The sequence below is a fragment of the Mustelus asterias genome, unplaced genomic scaffold (assembly GCF_964213995.1).
Source record: "Mustelus asterias unplaced genomic scaffold, sMusAst1.hap1.1 HAP1_SCAFFOLD_1242, whole genome shotgun sequence".
NCBI lineage: Eukaryota > Metazoa > Chordata > Chondrichthyes > Carcharhiniformes > Triakidae > Mustelus > Mustelus asterias.
Window position 1 is genome coordinate 53999 of NW_027591187.1, and position 20874 is coordinate 74872.

The 20874-nt window shown below is 52.3% G+C and overlaps 1 protein-coding gene across 2 annotated transcripts in view; it reads left to right on the forward strand.

Annotated features, from left to right (window-relative positions):
• Window positions 1-19340, forward strand: part of slc35a2 (solute carrier family 35 member 2) — a 51783-nt gene extending 32443 nt beyond the window's left edge. Inside the window, exons 5-6 of one of the 2 annotated variants that reach the window (XR_013496520.1) lie at window positions 17043-17489; window positions 19269-19335. The gene's annotated coding sequence lies outside the window, so the exon portion shown is untranslated. Of the gene's footprint in view, window positions 1-17042; window positions 17490-19268 lie in introns of both variants that reach the window. The other variant, XR_013496521.1, reaches the window with a different exon arrangement.
• The last annotated feature ends 1534 nt before the right edge of the window (window positions 19341-20874 follow it).

Below are 20874 nucleotides of genomic sequence, written 5' to 3' on the forward strand. Positions count from 1 at the left end.
GGTAAAATATGTAGGGATATGGGGGTAGGGCCTGGGTGGGATTGTGGTCGGTGCAGACTCGATGGGCCGAATGGCCTCTTTCTGTACTGTAGGGTTTCTATGACCCTGCAATTTTACAACTCTTAGCACTTTACAAGCTTTTTAAAAAAATAATTTTATAAACACTAACTCCACAACACTCCCCAAAGCCAGGACTAATTTTAAGTTGGGAGATTTCTGTCGCTGGTGAGGCCCCTCAAGCTGCATACCACTGGGAACCTCCAATGGAGAGAGAGAGAGCAGTGTGTTGACAATATTGTGCGTCTTTATCTTTCCTTCTCCCATGTCCTCCATCCCCTTGAAACCAGAAAATCCTGGCTGACATTTGTTTGCTCTTTATTAAACACTTCCAGTTCATTGGCATGCGTCTTGCCTCTTTGGCTGCTCAACCGTGGGAGGGACCCACCGTTGTTGGATGCGTGCCTGCGATATGGAGCGTCCTGTCCCTTTAAGACCACTGCACCCCTTCACCCCAACCCCACCCTGCTACGAACAACCTGCTTATCTCCTGACCCCTGTGGGGACGCCCCCCTCCCCCACCCATCACTCCAGGAAACTTAGTCGGTCTATCTATTAATGGGATGTCAAAGATCCCATTGGGAGGGAGAGCTGGTGTGGGCAGAGGGGGATCGTTGGGGGGAGTGACGGAGCTCTCCCCAGTGAGGGTGAGGGGTGGGGGCCATGGGCCAACTCCTCCTACCTCATAAACCTCCTGGGGGGGGTTCAAAGGTCAAACCTCACGAGGTCATAGGGTTGCAGCGGAAATCTGCCCCAAGATACAATATTCAACCCTCAACCTGTATTCTGCTTTTTTAAACCAAAGTGCCCGAGGTCGTCATCAATCCCAACTCGGGGTGGCTCGGTGGCACAGTGGTTAGCACTGCTGTTTCACAGCGCCGCCGGGTTCAATTCCCGGCTCGGGTCACTGTCTGTGTGGAGTTTGCACGTTCTCCCCGTGTCTGCGTGGGTTTCCTCCGGGTGCTCCGGTTCCCTCCCACAGTCCGAAAGATGTGCTGGTTAGGTGGATTGGCCGTGCTAAATTGTCCCTTAGCGTCAGGGGGATGAGCTAGAGTAAATATGTGGGGTTGCTGGAATAGGGCCTGCGTGGGATTGTGGTCAGTGCAGACTCGATGGGCTGAATGGCCTCCTTCTGCACTGTAGGGATTCTATGAATCCTATTGTGGGATCTTCCTGTGCATGAATTAAAACATCTCAGATTCTGATGGGGGGGGGTGGTTTGACAGGGTGGATGCTGAGAGGATGTTTCTCCCCCCCCTCGTGGGGGTGGGGGGGGGATCTAGAACTGGGGGTGGGCACAATTTCAGAATGAGGGGGTCTCCCATTGAAGAGGGAGATGAGGAGGAATTTCTTCTCTCAGAGGGTGGTCACTTTGTGGAATTCACCCCCCCCCCCCTCCAGACAGCAGTGGGGGCTGCGGCTCATTAAATATATTCAAGGCCGAGTTAGACAGATTTCTGATCGACAAGGGAGGGGGGGCACGGGGGGGCGCAGGGGTGGGAGGTGGGGCGCGGGGGTGGGAAGGGGGGGTGCGGCGTGGGAGGGGGGGCGCGGCGTGGGACAAGGGGAAGAGAGACAGACAGGAAAGCGGAGTTGAGGCCTCAATCGAATCAGATGTGATCCTTTAGAACAAGAGGGAGAGCAGAGCTGGAGGGGCCAAATGGCCCATTCCTGCTCCACAGTCCCCTGTTCCTCCGTCTAAACCCGTGGCCTTGTAGAACTTGAGACACCAGCGGGAAACCCCACATTGGTGTCAACTGTCATTGAAAAAAAGATGGTAAAGGTCGGCCAATTTTGGTCAGGTTGGAGGGGGCTGATTTCCGCTGCAACCGTATGACCCCCATGAGGTTTGACCTTTGAACCCCCCCCCCCCCCCAGGAGGTTTATGAGGTAGGAGGAGGAGGCCCACAGCCCCCAATCCTGACGACCCCCCCCCCCCACCAACGTGTAACATTCGGGGAAGAATGCCCGAGGATTCCACACTCCATCTGTGCTGCCCCCATTCTCGCTCAGTTGCTAAGGGCATCTTTCGACTCCCCTCAGCCGGCTCTCTCCGCAGCCCCTTGGAGAGCAGGAGATGCACGGTCAACCCTAGCCCGTCGGCTTGGCAGCGGCCCCGCGCCGTCTCGATGAGTTCCAGGCCTCCCCCGGAACGGGCACCGAGCTCAAAAGGCCAGCTCCTCCGCTTGCTCCGAGATGATGAGGATGGTAAGGTAGTGGGGGGGCTGTCAGCCAGGGTGGGTTACCCACTGAGCAAGGTGAAAAGGTGGGCGACAGTGTTTCACTTTGTACTCTTAATCTTGTCTGCGGGATTTTGGGCGGCACGGTGGCACAGTGGTTAGCACTGCTGCCTCACAGCGCCAGGGACCCGGGTTCGATTCCCAACCTCGGGTCACTGTCTGTGTGGAGTTTGCACGTCCTCCCCGTGTCTGCGTGGGTTTCCTCCGGGTGCTCCAGTTTCCCCCCACACTCCAAAGGTCTGCTGGTTAGGTGGATTGGCCAAAATAAATTGCCCCTTAGTGTCAGGGATCGGCAGGGTAAATGTGTGGGGTTAAGGGGATAGGGTGGGATTGTTATCGATGCAGACTCAATGGGCTGAATGGCCTCCTTCTGCACTTTTAGGATTCTATGATTCTACGACTCTGTTGTGCTTGAATTTTCCAGGCCGCGTTTCTGATGTTAATCGGTCAAGAAAGGAAGGTGAGTTCATTGGTCAAGTTTCTCCAACAAGAGAGGATCTAACCATCTCCCCTTGACATTCAGATGCATTCCCATCGCTGAATCCCCCCCCACTATCAACATCCTGGGGGTTACCATTGAGCAGAAACTGAGCTGGACCCAGCCATATAAATACTGTGGCTCCCAGAGCAGGTCAGAGGCTGGGAATCCTGCGGAGAGGAACTCACCTCCTGACTCCCCCCCAAAGCCTGTCCACCATCTACAAGGCACAAGTCAGGAGTGTGATGGAATACTCTCCCACTCGCCTGGATGAGCGCGGCTCCGACAACACTCGAGAAGCTCGACACCATCCAGGACAAAGCTCGATCGACACGCTAACCACCCCACCCTCGACATTCACTCCCTCCACCACCGTTGCTAACCACTGTGCCAATTGTCAGGGGGTCAGACAGGATAAATGTCAGGAGGATGTTTCCATTCAAGGGAGAGTGTAGGGACCAGACTGCACAGTCGCAGGATAAGGGGGAGCTCATTTCAGACGGATTTGAGGAAGAGTTTCTTCTCTCAGAGAGTGGTGAATTTTTGGAATTCCTTACCCCAGGAGGCTGCAGGGAGTTCATGTCCATGAACATTTTGGAGGCTGAGATCGATAGAATTTTTTAATCAGTCGGGGAATTGAGGTTATGGAGGTAAGGCAGGAAAGTGGGCTCAGTGAGTGTTAGATCAGCCTTATTAAATGGTGGAGCTGAAAGGCCTGTTTCCTATGGCCTCAATGTACATCTTGGATCAGACAGCGAATTGTCACCATTATGCCTCGGTCATCATAGAATCATCGAATCCTACAGTGCAGAAGGAGTCCATTCGGCTCATCGAGTCGGCACCAACCACAATCCCACCCAGGGCTTATCCCCATAACCCCATGCATTTACCCCAGCTAGTCCCCCTGACACTAAAGGGCAATTTAGCAAGGCCAATCCACCTAACCCCACATCTTTGGACTGTGGGAGCAAACCGGAGCACCCGGAGGAAACCCACGCAAAGAACAAAGAAAATTACAGCACAGGAACAGGCCCTTCGGCCCTCCAAGCCTGCACCGACCATGCTGCCCGACTGAACTAAAACCCCCTACCCTTCCGGGGACCATATCCCTCTATTCCCATCCTATTCATGTTTTTGTCAAGACGCCCTTAGAAGTCACTACCGTATCTGCTTCCACTATCTCCCCCGGCAGCAAGTTCCAGGCACCCACCACCCTCTCTGTGAAAAACTTGCCTCGTACATCTCCTTTAAACCTTGCCCCTCGCACCTTAAACCTGTACCCCCTAGTAATTGACTCTTCCACCCTGGGAAAAAGCTTCTGACTATCCACTCTGTCCATACCCCTCATAATCTTGTAGACTTCTATCAGGTCACCCCTCACCCTCCGTTGTTCCAGTGAGAACAAACCAAGTTTCCCCAACCTCTCCTCATAGCTAATGCCCTCCGTACCAGGCAACATCCTGGTAAATCTTTTCTGTATCCTCTCCAAAGCCACCACATCATTCTCGTAATGTGGCGACCAGAATTGAACACTATATTCCAAGTGCGGCCTAACTAAGGTTCCATAAAGCTGCAACATGACTTGCCAATTTTTAAACTCAATGCCCCGGCCGATGAAGGCAAGCATGCCGTATGCCTTCTTGACTACCTTCTCCACCTGCGTTGCCACTTTCAGTGATCTGTGTACCTGTGCACCCAGATCCCTTTGCCTGTCAATACTCTTAAGGGTTCTGCCATTTACTGTATATTTCCTATCTGTATTAGACCTTCCAAAATGCATTACCTCACATTTGTCCAGATTTAATTCCATCTGCCATCTCTCCACCCAAGTCTCCACCAATCTATGTCCTGCTGTATCCTCTGATGGTCCTCATCGCTATCCGCAAATCCACCAACCTTTGTGTCGTCCGCAAACTTACCAATCAAACCAGTTACATTTTCCTCCAAATCATTTATATATATTACAAACAGCAAAGGTCCCAGTACTGATCCCTGAGGAACGCCACTTGTAACAGCTCTCCATTCAGAAATGCACCCTTCCACTGCTACCCTCTGTCTTCTATGATTCTGTATCCACCTTGCCAGCTCACCTCTGAACCCGTGCGACCTCACCTTCTGCACCAGTCTGCCATGAGGGACTTTGTCAAATGCCTTACTGAAGTCCATGTAGACTCAGGGAGAACGTGCGAACTCCGCACAGGCAGTGATCCAAGCCTGGAATCGAACCCGGGTCCCTGGCGCTGTAAGGCAGCAGCACCAAGCACTGTGCCACCGTGCCGCCCTATGGGGTGGCCAAGAATAATGGCAACAGACAATGGCTGTCTGAGCTTTGTGCCCAGGATGATCTTGGCATCACCAACACTTTCTTTCAGGGCAAACACTGTCATTCATAACATTCGCGCTACACAAGCACCAGGCAATGACCATCTCCAACAAGAGAGGATCCAACCATCTCCCCTTGATATTCAATGGCATTCCCATCGCTGAATCCACCTCACTATCAACATCCTGGGGGTCACCATTGAGCAGAAACTGAACTGGACCCAGCCATATAAATACTGTGGCTCCCAGAGCAGGTCAGAGGCTGGGAATCCTGCGGAGAGTAACTCACCTCCTGACTCCCCCCAAAGCCTGTCCACCATCTACCTTGATTGAACCTGCCTCCCCCACACTCTCAGGCAGCGCCTTCCAGATCCTAACCACTCGCTGCGTGAAAAACTCTCTCCTCGTGTCTCCATCGTTTCTTTCTCCAATCGCCTCCAATCTGTGTCCCCCTCTGGTTCCCCATCCTCCCGCCAATGGGAACAGTTTCTCCCTCTCTACTCTGTCCCGGACCCCAATCCCCCCCCCTCATGACTTTGAACCCCTCGATCAAATCTCCTCTCAACCTTCTCTTCTCCCAAGGAGACCATTCCCAACTTCTCCCAACCTATCCACGGAGCTGAAGACCCCTCATCCCTGGTACCATTCTCCTCAATCTTTTCCACATTCTCTCTCTCTCTCTGTCTCAGTCTTGTTGTTCTCTATTTCGCTCAGTCTCTCGCTCAGCCTCTCTGCCTGTCTTTCTCTCTGTCTGTTGTTCTCGCTCTCTCTTTCTTTCTAAGTCTTTCTCTCAGTCCCTCTCTCTATATATTTCTCTCTTTCTGTCTCTCTCTCTTTGTCTTTCTTTCTCTGTCATTGTCTCTCTCTCTCAGTCTTTCTATCTGTCTGTCTCTCTCTCACTGTCTCTCTTTGTCTCATTCTTTCTCTTTCATTCTCTCTCTCTCAGTCTCTCTCTCTCAGTCTCTCTCTCTCTGTCTCTCTATCTCTCTCTCTGTCTCTTTCTCTCTCTCAGTTTCTTTCTTTCTCTCTCTTTCTGCTGTTCTCTGTCTCTCTTTCTCTCTCTTTCTCTCTAAAGCCTTCACGTACTTCCCAAAGTGCGGCGCCCAGACCTGGACACAATACTTCAGTCAAGCCCTTGTTTTAGACAAGGTCAACATACCCTCCTTGCTCCTGTACTCTGTGCCCCGATTAATACAGCCCAGGATAGTGTCTGCTTTGTAACCGCACTCCCCAGCTGTCCTGCCACTTTCGATGATTTGTAAACACAAACCCCAGCTCCCTCTGCTCCTGCACCCTCCTTAGGCAACATTCTGCTTGCCTTCCCTTTGACCGGCTGAAGTTGCATGCTAGTTTTTTGTGATTTATGCACAAGGAACCCCCAAATCCCTCCATGCTGCAGCTTTCTGCAGTCTTTCTCCATTTAGATAACATTCAGCTCCTATTCCGTGGGACAGGGTGCCGCCTCCCCATCTCTGATCACACCTAGATGCAATTTGCGACTTCTGCTATCTTGGGTCCCCAGTGGCAATCTATCCCTCGATGGAATTATACACAGGAAGATTGGACTGTAAAAAGGCCTGAGGCACAGGCCCCAAAGATGGCTGACTATGTACAGTCAACCACTGACAGGAATGACTGCAGGGTCTTTCTCTGAGGGGCAATGGAACCTCTCCCTGTGGCCCCAGAGAACGTACTTCTAAAAGCATCCAAAGACTGATGTCCATCTCGGTAAAGTCAAAGGAACATAATGGCTATCTCATCTTGAAGGCTCTGGGTGTAATTGCCCAGACCGACTAGTGGACTCCAGTTCGAAGACAGTGTGGGGGCTAAAAATTAGAGTGTGTGCGTGTGTGAGTGCATGCATGCATGTACTGTGAGCGACAGCAGCTGGTAGTCTGCCAGTCGCTGAAAGCCATACCGTGACTGAGGCAGGGCCTCTGCAAAAATAGCCATCTTTTGCAGGAACATCTAAAACTCTCTCTCTCTGACTGTGGAAATCTATCAGCCAGCAGAATCAGAGAATCCCTACAGTACAGGAGGCCATTCGGCCTATTGAGACTGTACCGACCACAATCCCACCCAGGCCCCACTCCCGTAACCCCATTTACCCTTCAAATCACCCTGACGCTAGGGGTCAACTTAGCATGGCCAATCCACCTAACCCGCACATCTTTGGACTGTGGGAGGAAACCGGAGCAAACCCACGCAGACACGGGGAGAACGTGCAGACTCCACACAGATAGTCATCCGAGGTTGGAATTGAACCTGGGACCCTGGCGCTGTGAGGCAGCCGTGCTAACCACTGTGCCACCGTGCCACAGCTGGGAAAAGAACTGAAATCTCTCTACCGAGCCGCAGAACACCTGAACTGAAGAAGCAACTACTGGAATCAACCTCAACGCATCATCACCTACTCCTCGCAACTCAAGGACTGCTTCGTACAACCTTTCACTTAATATTTACGTATCTTATTTAAGGTATTTTATTGGAGGCACTTCAGAGAAGGTTCAATAGGATGATTCCCCTGCTATGGGGGAATTGTCTTATGAGGAAAGGTTAAACAGGTTGTGACTCGACTCATTGGAATTTAGAAGAATGAGAGGTGACCTCACTGAAACATAGAGGATTTTTGAGGGGCTTGACAGGGTAAATGCTGAGAGGATGTTTCCCCTCGTGGAAGGGTCTAGGATCAGAGGGCATAGTCTGAAGACTGAGATGGCATGGAGTGACAGCAAGTGATGCTGGTTTACGAGACCAATGTCCTTGAAACCCCTCTCCCTTCCCCCCCATCCCCCAATCACACAGATAGACAATATCAAGAAAGAAAGGGGCGGCACGGTAGCACAGTGGTTAGCACTGCTGCTTCACAGCTCCAGAGACCTGGGTTCGATTCCCGGCTCGGGTCACTGTCTGTGTGGAGTTTGCACATTCTCCTCTTGTCTGCGTGGGTTTCCTCCAGGTGCTCCGGTTTCCTCCCACAGTCCAAAGATGTGCAGGTTAGGTTGATTGGCCATGCTAAAATTGCCCCTTAGTGTCCTGCGATGCGTAGGTTAGAGGGATTAGCGGGTAAATATGTAGGGATATGGGGGTAAGGCCTGGGTGGAATTGTGGTCGGTGCAGACTCGATGGGCCAAGTGGCCTCTTTCTGCACTGTAGGGTTTCTATGATTCTTTCTATGATTCTAAAGCTCAACAAGTTCCATCTTCGCTGCTCCTGTCCAGGTTGGAGATTTGATAGAGGCGTTCAAAACCATGAGGGTAGATAGAGAGAAATAGATCCCGTCCCTGAAAGGATCGAGCATGAGAGGGGGCACAGATTCACAGAAAGGAGCCAATGCGATGAGAGAAAAAGCTTTTTCACATGGAACCATACAGTCCCGAAGGAGGCCATTTTGCTCATCGAGTCTGCGCCGACTCTCTGAAAGAGCATCTCACCTGGGCCCACACCACACACTATCCTCCGTAACCCGACATATTTAGCTTGGCCAATCCACCTAACTTCCACATCTTTGGACACTAAGGGGCAACTTAGCGTGGCCAATCCAACTAATCTACACATCTTTGGACATTAAGGGGCAATTTAGCATGGCCAGCCAATCCACCTAAGCTACACATTTTTGGACACTACGGAGCAATTTAACATGGCCAATCCACCGAACCTCCACATCTTTGGACACTAAGGGGCAATTTAACATGGCCAATCCAACTAATCTACACATCTTTGGACACTAAGGGGCAATTTAGCATGGCCAGTCCATCTAACCTGTACATCTTTGGAAATACTGGAAAAACTCAGCAGCGTCTGCAGAGAGAGAAAGAGAGTTAACATTTTGAGTCCAGTATGACTCTTCCTCAGAAGTTACTTCACTTTGAAGGTGAGAATGGAAAAGCAGAATATATTTTTTCAAAGAGCCTGACGCTTTCAGAAGTCAATGTCCAAAGAGACTTGGACGCACTGGTACAAGGAACGCAGAGAGTTAGCATGCAGGTACAGCAAGCAAGTAGGAAGGGGGGTGGCATGTTGGCGTTTATTCTGAGGGCGCTGGAGTACAGGATTGAACAAATAATGCATTGGAGGCTGGTACAGTGAAAGTTCACTCGATTGGTGTCCTGGGGATGAGGAGGTCGGGCATTGGAGGAGAGGAGTTGTCCTACGATGATAAGCTGAGTAAATCGGGTCTCTTCTTTGGAGTTGCGAAGAATGAAAGGCAATCTCATTGAAATGTACAAGATTCTGAAGTGGATCTAACAGAGTGGACACCAAGAGATTGTCTCTGCCTGGTGGGGAATCTAAAACATTCAGGGGGGGGGGGGGGGGGGCGGGGGCAGGGCACAGTCTCAGGATAAGGGACCGAGGACTGAGATGAGGAAAAGTTTCTTCAAAGGGTTGTGAATCTTTGAGAGTCTCGAGTCCAAAGGGTTGGAAGAGCTCCATCATTAAATAAATTTAAGGCTGGGATTGAACAGAGTTTTGGTCTCTCAGCGGATCGAGCAGGGAAGATGGAGTTGAAGCCTGGACGTATTCTCCCCTATTGGCACTAACTAACTCCCTATTGCTAGGTAACGGCAGACGCTACCGCAAGGTCAACATGGATGTTCCCACCAGCTCACTGCAAGTTGAATAGACATGTGTTCCCGCGTCCAGTTTCATATCTATTTTGTGTCTGGGCAATGAATACACTTATTCATAATGTTGCTTAATGCACTTCCTCTGGGAATGCCAACCAATAAGACTTGCTGACTGACCTGTTCCCAGACCTTTGGTTTTAAACTATTGACTCCGACCGCCATGCCTTTCGGTAACTTCGTTTGACCAAAGTGAACAATGCATTTGAAATACGTTTAAAATATCAGCATATGTTTTAAAATCATAACTATTTGTTTTGACTCACTTACTACATCCACATGCATGTAAGCTGTCTGTGTTAGCCTGCCCAATAATCATTTTCATCGTAACTTCATTGCAGTGTTAATGTAAGCCTACTTGGGACACTAATAATAAACAGTAAACAGTAACAGTCCTGTGACAGACTGCATTCTGCCTATATATCTATTAGCCAGTTAGAAAGCCTCTTCCACATGGTTCAAACGTTTCCAGGGAGAACTCACCAGACCCTTCATCATTTACACGTCACTTATCAGTTTTATATTTGGGCTTTCTGCTAATTCATTCATTCTATGGGAGGGAGGCGGATTTTGTTTTTCCAGTTTTCGGCGGCATTAGCGATAGGAGTGGAAAATCCTATGACACTCCCAATTCTGGTGGGATTTTCCATTCTGATTTCCCGGCATCCCACCCATTATCCCAGCGCCTATGCCGTAATCAGAATCCCCACATTGAACGTCAAGATCCCCGTTAGAGTCTAATTATCACGGCAACTGTATCGGGGTGCGTGGATTATGACAGGTTGCCCACGCCCCCCCCATCCCCAACGATGGGCACCTGTGAGCACAACCCGCTGGAGAAGAGCACAGGTAAGTATGACTGGGGGGTGGGTGGGGGGGTCATGCCCGGGACACTTCCCCCTGGCACTGCACAATGTGTACCGGGCGGCTGTGTTAGGAGGGCAGTGTAGGTGAGATGTACATTTGGGGAGTTTCCATGCAGAGGGGGCTTCATTCAGGGTGGGTCCTTTGATGTGGGTTCCATGGGGTGGTTTTGGGGTTGTACCTTAGGGTTGGGGTGTTCCTTTGGGTGGGTTCTGTTGGGGGGGAGGGGTTCCATGGGTAGGTGTTCTGTGGGGAGGGGTTTCTGTTGGGTGGGGATCCATTGAGAGGGAGTTCTGTTGGCTGGGGGTCTATTGGAAGTTCTATTGGGACGGGGCTCCATTGGGAGGGGATTCCATTCGGAGGGGGTTCCGTGGGAGGGGGTTCCATTGGCAGGGGGTTCCATTGGGAATGGATCCATTGGGTGGGGTTCCGTTGGGAGGGGGTTCTGTTGATAAGGTGTTCCTTTGAGGGTTCAGATTCCAGATTCTGCAGTATTTTGCCTTTACCTTTGAGGCTGTGTTGGGGGAGGCGGTTCTGTGACTGGATGTTCCGTGGAAGGAGGTTCCGTTGGGATGTGGATGGCACGGTGGCACAGTGATCAGTATTGCTGCCTCACAGCGCTAGGGACCGGGTTTGATTGCCGGCTTGGGTCACTATCTGCACGTTCTCCCCGTGTCTGCGTGGGTTTCCTCCGGGTGCTCCGGTTTCTTCCCACAGTCTGAAAGACGTGCTGGTTAGGTGGATTGGCCGTGCTCAACTCTCCCTCCATGTACCCGAACAGGCGCCAGAGTGTGAAGGCTAGGGGATTTTCATAGTAACTTCATTGCAATGTTAATATAAGCCTACTTGTGACTAATAAATATACTTTAAACTTCACGGTGTTCCTTTGGAGGTTCGCGGGGGAGTTCCATTGGGTGAGGTTGGGTGTTCTTTTGGGAGGATTCCATTGGGTGGGTTCCACTGAGAGGAAGGTTCCATTGACGGGGGCTCTGTCGGAGGGGGGCGTTGCTCCTTTGGGGGGGTTCCGTGGGTGGGTTTGGTTTGGGGAGTTCCATTGGAATGGATGGTGTATTCTCTTGGGGGGTGGGGGGACCATTGAGGGGGAGTTCCAATGTTGGAGGGGGGGGTTGTTCCTTTAGAGGGGATTCCGTGGGTGGGTTCCATTGGGGATGGGTTCCTTTGGGGGGTGTTCTGTGGGAGGAGGGGTTTCATTGGGGGTGTGGGTTGTTCTTTTCAGAAGTTCTGTTAGGGGAGGGATCCTTCAGGTGGGTTTCACGGGGAGAGGGGGGGGGGTCATGGTTCAGTGTTTCATGGAGAAGAATTCCATTGGGGTGGGGGGCCTATTGTGTTCGTTTGGTGGTACAGAACTTCAGTATTGCTGAAAAAAAGACACATGCTGTCAAAACTTTCCGTCTTGCACTCATCAGGATAGCTCGCAAGAAATTGCCCACATTAACAGGGGGTGGGGTGGCAAGCAACAACAATTTACAGTGCATGAGGAGAGCGTGCTGATTGGTTGGCAAGTGGACTCTGATTGGCGGAGGCATTGCCATGGGAGAACGCAGCACGGAACAATTAACTGCGCAGCTTTTGCTCACATTAAAAATGGGGCGGGTGGTCAAGGCCCTGAGGAATGAACCAGAATGGCAGACGCTACCCGCAAAACCCAAGCCACGGGTGTCCGACTCTGGGTGCGATAGTGCGACTGGACAACACCTTCCAGAACAATCCTGATTGCGCCCCAATTTACACTGAAACCAAGTTGAGATGGTCAGCTGGGTCACACATGCAGGAAAATGTGAAGTTGTGCACTTTGGTAGGAAGAATAAAGAAGCTGAACATTATTTCAATGGAGAAAGACTGCAGAAAGCTGCAGCACCGAGGCAAAAATAGGGAAGTCTTGCTAAAACTATACCAGACCCCACCTGGAAAAGGTTTGGTCTTCTTACCTAAGGAAAGATATACTGGCCCTTGGAGGCAGTCCAGAGAAGGTTCACTTGGTTGATCCCGGTAGGGAGGGATTTTCTTGCAAACGGAGGTTGAGTAGGTTGGGTCTGTACTCACTGGGAGTTTAGCAGAATGAGAGGCGGCTTATTGACACATATAGACTTGACAGAATAGATGCTGAGAGGTTGTTTCCCCTTGTGGGAGATGGGAGAGTCTAGGAGCAGAGGGCATGATCTCAGAGTAAGGGGGTCACCCATTTCAAACAGAGATGAGAAGGAATTTCTTCAGATGGACAGGGCAACGCCAGGGACCCGGGTTCAATTCTGGCCTTGGTTCACTGGGTGTGCGGAGTCTGCACGTTCTCCCCGTGTCTGCGTGGGTGTCCTCCGGGTGCTCCAGTTTCCTCCCATACTCCAAGTGCAGGTTCGGTGGATTGGCCGTGCTAAATGACCCTTGGGGCCCAATTTTACCATCAAGTTGCGCCCGTTTTCAGGCGCGAAAAACTTGGTGAGGCGAGTAGCACGATCCGCGCCCACCTCCACGCCGGTTCCCCCTTTACCAAGTCCTGAAAATAGCCACGATCGGGACCGCGCCCAAAACCGGAACGACGGCCATTTAAATGCATTTGCATGCATTTAAATTGACTTAATGGGCTGCGCGCCCAACCTTACCGGCACCTCCCCCTTTACCACCGCTTTCGCCAATCCAGAATTGGCGCAAAACAGACATGCTCCTCAGAAGTCCGATTTGGGTGCTCCAGTTAGTGAGGAGGTAAGTGCTGAGCATCTGATGGCTCTCTGCTTGAGATCAGTGGGGGGGAAGGAAGGTGGGTCCGTTGCCACTCTGCCTGACATCAGTGGGAGGGGGGAGGGTGGAGGGTGGGTCCGCTACCACTGCCTGAGATCAATGAGGGGGGAAGGGGCCCGCGATCGGTCTGGGTGGCGGGGGTGGGAGGGGGGCTGAGGGATAAGGTGGTCAGTAATGTTGTGGAGGTGGGGCAATATCTGTGGGGGCAAGGGGGAGGCATTATCCGGCCCAGCATTCTATCATTTTTTTTTCTGTGCATGCGCAGTTGGAGGCTCCGTTTGGAGCTGTGGGATTTTGGGCACGTTAAGCCTCGCCCGCAGACTTCTGCAGCACGATTCGGAATTGCTGAGTGCATATGGGGGCACCTCAGAACGGGTCTAAAAGTCAGGTTTCCAGTTTCAAGTCCGCCCAGCACTTGGAATCAAAGTGGTAAAATAGGACCCTTAGTGTCCAAAGGTGTGCAGGTTAGGTGGATTGGCCAAGCTAAATTGCCACTTCGTGTCCACTCTCTGATATACCCCACACCCCCTCACTGTAACACTCTCTGATATACCCCACACCCCCTCACTGTAACACTCTCTGATATACCCCACACCCCCTCACTGTAACACTCTCTGATATACCCCACACCCCCTCACTGTAACACTCTCTGATATACCCCAGGTTAGATGGATTGGCCATGGTAAATGCGCAGGGTTACAGGGATAGGGCGGAGGGGTGGGCCTTGTGTAGAATGCTCTTTCAGAGAGTCAGTGCAGACTCGATGGGCCAAATGGCCACCTTCTACAGTGTGGGGATTCTATGGTTTAATCAATAAAGGTTATGAAGGGTTATGGCAATATGGCGGGAAACTGGAGTTGAGGATAATCACATCAGATCAGTCATGATCTCATTGAATGGTGGAGCAGACTTGATGGGCCGAATGGCCTACTTCTGCTCCTGCGTCTAACGATCTTATGCACACACACAGGCGCATACACACACACACACACACAGGGCTCCGTCCTTTGCACACTTTTCAACTAAGCAGATGCTCAGGGGACAGCCATTTGCTGATTCATTCCCCGGGGCAAAGCCTTGACTGGTCAGAATCAACCTGCCCGGTTTGAATTTGAACAAAAAGCTTGGCAGTTAACTGTTTGCACTGCATTCTCCGTGGCACAGCCTTTACCAATCAGAGTCCACTTGACAACCAATCAGCACTCTCTTCTCAAACAACATAAGCTATTGTTTGCCCCCCTCCCCCGGTTCAGAATTTCTCACCAGCTATCCTGATGAGTCTGAGACAAAAAGCTTTGACAGCACGTGCTTTTTTTTCCAGCAATGCTCATCTTTACCTCCTTGAAACCTCCAGTTACAATTTCATGCATCTAGCATTGAAGAAAACAACTTGCAAACTTCCAAGAATACTAATAGTAAGTGCAAACTACCGCAGATTCTGGAAATCTTAACGAAAAGCAGAAACTGCTGGAAAGACTCAGCAGGTTGGGCAGCATCTGTGGAGAGAGAAACAGAGCTAACATTTTGAGTCCATATGACCTAGAACAATAGAATCCCGACAGTGCAGAAAGAAGCCGTCCGGATCATCGGCTCTGCACAGACTCTCTGAAAAAGCTAAAGAGAGGGAGGAGGTCAGGGGGTAGGTGGGAGATCAGGGGAGAGATTTGAGACAGGGATGTCATGGGCAACAAGACAAAGGGAGTGTTAATATTAGTGTTAAAGACCAAAGAAGGTGCTAATAGCGGCACAAGGGTCAGCGCTCAGTGAGAGTAAAACTTCAGAACAAGTGACAGATGGCCCTGTGGGGGAGGGGACGGTGATTTAGGATTCGAAATCTCATCTTCATCCGTAAATTTGCCATTTCTTTCCCAACACTTTGGGCCGGGATGCTCCGACCTCGCTTGCGGCTGGGATTTTCCAGTCCCGCTGCTGTGAATGGAGATTTGGCTGAGCGCCAGATTCTCCATTCCTGCTGGCAGCGGTAGTGGGGCGTGTGAGACCTGGAGGATTCTGGGCATTTTTCACTTAAATTGAGCATTTTTAAAATTTAGTACAAATTAGCTTTTGAATAATCATTTGTATCGTAAAATTGTACCCGCCAAATTTTTGTTTTATTCGTTCCCGGGGATGTGGGCGTGGCTGGCCGGGCCCAGCATTTATCCCCCATCCCTAATTGCCCCCTTGAGAAGGTGGTGGGTGAGCCGCCATCTTGAACCCGCTGCAGTCCCGTGTGGTGTAGGTACACCCACAGCGCTGTTAGGGAGAGAGTTCCAGGATTTTGACCCGGCCACAGTGAAGGAATGGCTGATACATTTCCAAGTCGGGATGGTGTGTGGGTGGGGAGGGGTGGGGGGGGTGCTCGGAGGGGGAACTTGCAAGTGGTGGGCGTTCCCCATGGCATCTGCCCTTGTCCTTCTAGGGGGTAGAGGTGGTTTGGGCAGCACTGTTGAAGGAGCCTTGGCATCTTGTGGACGGTACACACTGCTGCCGCTGGTGGAGCAGAGTTTAACCATCGACTTGTCCATCCCTCCAACATCACCCCCTGCCTCCCATCAACCCCATTCCTTCACCAAAGCGATCACTCCGGCTAGGGCAACTTGGTGCTCTCCGCAACCTTTGTTCTCTGCCAGTGCCACCCGATGCTGGAACCAGCAACGTGGCGAAGCCATGCATTGCATCAGGCATTGCCCACCAAGTAAATCTGCTGATAGGCAGGTCCCCTGAAAGTCCAGCACAAACCTTCTCAAGGGGCAATTGGGGATGGGAAATAAATGCTGGATCGAGCCAGAGGCGCCCACATCCCGTGAACGAATAAAGGGAAAAACTGATCCAATCAAAACCTGGTCTGGATGGGCAAAAAACAAAAACTACGTCTCACAGATTATTTTTGGGAAAGAAAGAGAATGTTGTCCAAGCTTTATCCCTTGCACACATCTGAACAAACGCAAGGCGGCCAAATTTCAGAGGATTCACACAATTTATTCGACAAGAAACGAGGGGTTGGCAAATCGACTCTGATTGGCCGAGGCTTTGCCATGGAGACAGCAACGGAGAACTATGGGTTCCCCTAGCTCCCCAGGGAATTCAGAAAAAGGCACAAGGCCTGAACATATTCTTTTAGTTTGCAGAGTGCGGGTCCCGGCGTGCGGTTGTACGTCACCTTGAGTGCGGGTAAATGAGCCACGTTAATGAGCTCGACTGATGATCTTAAGTCGGTTGTTAGTGTAGCTATTGGCGCACTCAGGGTTATTCAGCTGATGCTGCCCAGTGGCAGAATCACATCCAACGACCACCGTTTTTGGTTTGGGTTTTGCGAGCACCAGCTAGTTTGAATACCCTGCCCGTTACGGACAGCAAAACGGACGGACCATTTGTTCTGATTGGTGGGTCACCCGGCATCGCACCAGTGCGGGGATTCAGGCACTCCATTGCTCAGCCGGTGCGGTCATCACGGATTGGCGGTGGGTTCCTGTCGGCGGAAACTAAATACCCCACGCGAAGCCGCTGCGTGCAGTGGCCACGGCAACCGCCTTGGCAAATCGGCCAACACTTTCCAACCTGTTGCGACGCTCTGAAATTTGGTATTCTTCTGTTTGTCCTGATGAGGTGAAAAGCTTTGGCAACATGCCTCCCTCTTTCCGGCAGGATTTGGGCTCCCGCGCTGCCAAAGGTGACTGATTCTTGATTTTACTTCCTCCCAAGGCGAGTGTCGAGAAGCCGGAGAGGACGGCAAGGGGGCGGATGATTCTGGAAACCGCGACAGAGCTGCAACTCTCTTCCCGGCGCAGGTCTACCCCGGCCTGCTGGCCGAAGAACCTCTCCGCCCGGCGCTCTCGGGCCCGGGAGGGGCTGGCTGGCTGGACGGCGGCCGACGGGGGGGACCGGGAGGTTTCGAGAGCCTCTTTCGGATGCCGGGGTCGCCGCAGGTGGAGTGGGGCTCCCCGCCCCCCAGCGCCCTGCCCGCCCACCTGTTGTATGACAAGGCAAGGCGAGCTCTGCTGCGGATCCGGGAGCTGACGGAGCCCGTCCCGGCACCGGAGCCTTCTGCCGGCTGGCCGCTGGGGAAGGGTATCCCCAGCCAGCGGTGCAGCCGGCTCAGGAGCCTCCTGCTGGAAGATGGACCCCTGGAGCCCTGGGCAGCCAGCTTCGGTAAGTTCACCACCTTGGCTATTCGACTGGGTGGGTGGCATGTGTGTGTGCATGCAAATGTGTGTGTTGTGTGTGCGCGTGCATGAGTGTGTGTGTGTGTTTCTAAGTGTGTGTGTGTGTAAATATGTATGTGTGAGTGTGCATGTCTGAGTGTGTATGTGAGTGTGTAAAGTCTGCATGCATTTATTTGTGTGTGTGAGAGTTTTTGTGTGTGTGTGTGTAAATATCCGTGTGAGGGTGCGTGAGTGTATGCATTTCAGTGTGTGGGAGAGAGTGTGTGTGGGAGAGAGTGTGTGGAAGAGTGTGTGTGTGGGAGAGAGTGTGTGTGGGAGAGAGTGTGTGTGGGAGAGAGTGTGTGTGAGAGAGAGTGTGTGTGAGAGAGAGTGTGTGTGGGAGAGAGTGTGTGTGGGAGAGAGTGTGTGTGGGAGAGAGTGTGTGTGGGAGAGAGTGTGTATGGGAGAGAGTGTGTGTGAGAGATTGTGTGTGGGAGAGTGTGTGTGTGGGAGAGAGTGTGTGTGGGAGAGAGTGTGTGTGGGAGAGAGTGTGTGTGGGAGAGAGTGTGTGTGGGAGAGTGTGTGTGTGGGAGAGAGTGTGTGTGAGAGAGAGTGTGTGTGGGAGAGAGTGTGTGTGGGAGAGAGTGTGTGTGAGAGAGAGTGTGTGTGAGAGAGTGTGTGTGTGTGTGTGAGAGAGTGTGTGTGTGTGTGTGTGAGAGAGTGTGTGTGTGTGTGAGAGAGTGTGTGTGTGTGTGAGAGAGTGTGTGAGAGAATGTGTGTGAGAGAGAGTGTGTGTGTGAGAGAGAGTGTCTGTGTGTGTTGGTGAGCGTGTATGAGTGAGAGTGAGTGGGTGAGTGCACATGTGTGCGTGTGTGTGAGAGAGAGAGTGTGTGTGTGAGAGTGAGTGGGTGAGTGTGCACATGTGTGTGTGTGTGAGAGAGAGAGAGTGTGTGTGTGTGAGAGAGAGAAAGAGTGTGTGTGTGTGTGAGAGAGAGAGAGAGAGAGTGTGTGTGTGTGTGTGAGAGAGAGTTTGTGTGTGTCTGCGTGTGTGTCTGGGGCGTGTGCAGGGGTGTAGTTTGCTTCTTCAGTCATGGACAGAGATGTCTATTTACCTCCACCCATCCCACATGCTACTGTTGTGGGACGCCATTGGTTGTCAATGCTGAGAGGGCTGAATGGGGTCTGGTCAGAGGCAGGAGGGTACAACGGAACATGGAGGTCAGGGCGGCATGAGTGGGAGTGAGAGACAGGCACAGAGGAATGGGACTGAGGGAAAGGAAGCGAACTGGTTTGACTGAACCTGTATCGAAGCTCGGCTAGACCCACACCACCAGCAGTCCCCATCGCAGGAGGGTACCGGCCCCAAGCCCGGTCTCATAAAGGACGTGAGGTTCGGATCGAGTGGAGACAGAGAGAATGGGTGGAGGAGAAGCAGAACAAGGGGGGCCGTCAATATAAGACAGTCACGAATAAATCCAATGAGGGGGGAACTGAGGAGAAAGTTCTTTCCCCAGAGAGTGGGGAGAGTGTGGAAGTCGCTGACACGGGGAGTGGTTGAGGTGAATCGTGTCGATGTGTTTAAAGGGGGAAGCTGGATAAACACACGGGGGAGAAAGGAATAGAAGGATATGGGGGAGGATGGAAATGTGGAGAGATGAGAGGAGGGTTAAGCAGGGTATAAAGAGCAGAAGGGATTGATTGGGCCGAATGGCCTTCTATCTGGTACGTGCCCAGGACCTACTCATGGAGAATGTTAATGGTTCTCTCTCTCCCCCTCTGTCCACAGCAGCCCCTATACCACCACCGGAGGCCGGTTTGCCGAGGGCACCGTTGGAGGGATTGTCCAGTCTCTCCCCGGCTGAATCGGAGTGGGAGGAAGGGGGCGGGAGGTTCAGTGTCCTCACGTTGGCCATGCTGTCCTCGGGAATGCCCACCGGGCCGAGCCCGGGCCCCCCGCCTCAGCCGCAGGGCGAGGGGCTGCCGCTAGATCCGGCCTCCGAGGCACCGGGGAGGAGCGGCGAGTGCCGCAGGGCAACCACCGGCCGAGTGACCTTCGCCCTGGAGACCCAGGGCCCAGCCCCGCCCGCCGAGGAGCAGCAGATCCGGCCGCCGGCCTTCAAGCGCCGGACATCCTGCCTGAAGAAGACGGCCCGTGCCCCTTCCCCTGCCCCTGGGGGCGGGTGGAGCTCGCCCTTCGGGGGCGGGCCCGGTCGCACGGCCTGCCCCTGCCCCCTCAACGAGGGGGTCTCCTCCGCCTCCTCCTCCTCTCCCCCATCATCCCCATCGACGCCGTCCTTCAGCGAGAGCCAGGCCTCAGTCATCTCACCGATTCTCAGCTCCTCTCAGGGACAGAACGTCGCCAAGAGCAAGGACTCCTCTGTCTTTCCCGCTCATGCTTCCAGTCCACGCTTTCTTCTCTCCCCGTACCCGGTGAAGGTGGATCGGGCTAGCGACACCAGTGACACCATGGCAGATATTGAAGATGGCGACTTGAGTGACATAACGATGGGCAGCCAAGATGGCTGCTGGTATGGTGTAACGATGGGCAACCAAGATGGCGGCTTGAGTGACGTAACGGTGGGCAACCAAGATGGCAGCTTGAGTGACGTAATAGTGGACAACCAAGATAGCGGCTGCAGTGAAATTATTGCAAATAGCCACGATGGCAGCTCCGGTGGAATAGCAGGAATCACCAAAGATGGCAGCTTGAGTGATATGGCGAACAACCAAGATGGTGGCTTGGATAATGCAATGCCAGACACCCAAGATGGCAGCTTGAGTGATATGATGGCAGACATCCAAGATGAAGGCTTGTGTGATGTAATGACAGACATCCAAGATGGTAGCTCGAGCGATGTAATAGCAGATGTCCAAGATGGTGGCCCTATTGGCATGATGGCAGCCACACAAGATGGTGGTTGTAGTGATCCGTTGGTTTACACCCAAGATGGTGGCTCCTGTGACATAATGGTGGACAACCAAGATGGCAACTTGAGTAATGTAATGGCAGACATACAAGATGGCGGCTCGATTGACATGATGGCAGCCACACAAGATGGTGGCTGTTGTGAACTGTTGGTTTACACCCAAGATGGTGGCTCCAGTGACATAATGGTGAACAACCAAGATGGCAGCTTGAGTGATATAACTGCAGTCATACAAGATGGTGCCACTATTGATACGATGGTAGACGTCCAAGATGGCGGCTGCAGCGACCTGTTGGTTTACACCCAAGGTGGTGGTTCTATCAGCATGATGGCGTGCATCCAAGATGGTAGCTGTAGTGACCTGTTGGCGATCACCCAGGATGACAGCTCCAGTGACCTGCTGGCCGAATCTCAAGATGGCGGCTCCTGCCACGCGTTCTGTGCCTCCTCCCCTCACCTGAGCGA